This window comes from Monodelphis domestica, chromosome 5 (assembly GCF_027887165.1).
Source record: "Monodelphis domestica isolate mMonDom1 chromosome 5, mMonDom1.pri, whole genome shotgun sequence".
NCBI lineage: Eukaryota > Metazoa > Chordata > Mammalia > Didelphimorphia > Didelphidae > Monodelphis > Monodelphis domestica.
In genome coordinates, this window is record NC_077231.1 from 225,774,441 (window position 1) to 225,776,238 (window position 1,798).

The following is a 1,798-nucleotide window of genomic DNA, read 5'->3' on the forward strand; positions in this document are numbered from 1 at the left end:
ATTAACACAGATTATTTCATTGACTCTGGTAAACTAGAAATCAAGGCCCTCAAGTAATGGCACAGAGCCCAAGAAAAAGTTGATGGAATAAGAGAGGAGGGATAACATCTTTCCAGACGGGGGTTAATGTGAGTTGGCTAGGCAGAGGATGCCAGGACTGGAGGTGTTGAAAAGTGCTGAGATGGGGCTCCTAAGGAATAATGTATTCCATGGTGGGAAGAATACAGGACCTAGAGTCATAAAATGTGGGTTTCAGTCCTACTTCCTTCATTTACTTGAACAAATAATTTCTTCCTGTCTTAGTTTCCTCAATCAAAAATCAGTTTGTCAGCAATTTCTTTTTTTTCTTTTTTTTTGTTAAGCACCTACTATGAGCTAGGCACTGGGGAAAACAAAAGACCAAAAAATTGGGATAATATTCTGCACTACTTATCTCACATCCTGTTCATACTGACATCCTATGAGATCATATCTGTAAAGTGCTTCATAAGCCATAATATGCAACATAAATTTAAGCTTTTACTATTTTTACTCTTGCAGTTATGTGTTTGGTCCAGACTTGTCCTCAGAAAGATGCCCAAGTATTGCCCAGACCCAGTGCCCATCATTACCACCAGAGAGGAATGTAGTGCATTGGAAAGCATCACTGAGTTTGAAGGCTAAACTTGGATTGATTGTAATTACTGGTCTGTCAGGACCCAAATCACCTAGCAACTGCATTATGTGGGAGGAGCTCTGACTGGCATCTAAGAACCTGGGTTCATTGTGTGGCCTTGGGCAATTCACTCAACGGTCCTGGGTCTCAATTTCTTCATCCTTAAGGAGATTGGACTAGATGACCTCCCAGGTCTACCCCAACTCTCAGTCTATGGCTCTAACATGTCTCTGGGCCTTAGTTTTCTCCTCTGCAAATTGAGGAGACTGAACCGGATGATCATCTTTAGAGATGGACCTTAGAAGTCATGGAATCCATCTACCTCATTTTACAGAGGAGAAACCAAAAGCTCAGAGATTTAGCAATTTGCCCAGGCTCAAACAAACCATTATTGTCTGAAGCACAATTGGAACCCAGATCTAAAAAACAAAACAAAACAGTCCACTACACCACTTGGGCTCCCAATATAAGGTCCCTGAATTAAAAAAAAAAAAAGTACTTTGTTAACTATTTCAGTAAGTGGGCCCTATGCATTTTATTTTATTCATTTTAAATCATTCTTCTGAAAAGGAACCAATGGTTGTCACCAGACTGCCAGAGAGTCTATGCCACAAGAAAGGTTAAGACTCCACCCCTCTTACCCCCCATTTTACACTAGCATTCTAAAGCGGACCTCTCACTCAGGGGCTGGGGCCCAGATCCCCGAGTGTGCTCTCCCCTTTCCCTATTCTGGGGATCCCCCGGTTATGCCCTCTGGGCCCTCGGTCTCTACGTGGGGGGCCTCAAAATGGATACTCTGGGTCCCCGGAGTGTGCGCTTTGGGTCAGCAATCCCAGGGTGCACACTCTGAGACTGGGGACCCCGTAATGTGCTCTCTGCGTTCCCCCACACTGGGCCTCCAGGGATGTACTCTTCTCGCACTAACCCCACACGGGGCCCCCTAGGGAGTGCTCTCCGCGCCCCGATCTCCAGCGTGTACTCTCCTCGCCCCCGTCCCCGCGCCGGGAACTCCGGGGTGTGCAATGCAGCCTGCCGGCCCGGAAACCGGGCGAGCCCGCGCAGGAGCCCCGGCAGGCGCGAGGGCTGGTTGGCGGGCGCGCGGGCGGGCGGGCGCGCGGGCCGCGGGGAGGGGGGAGTCGAGGG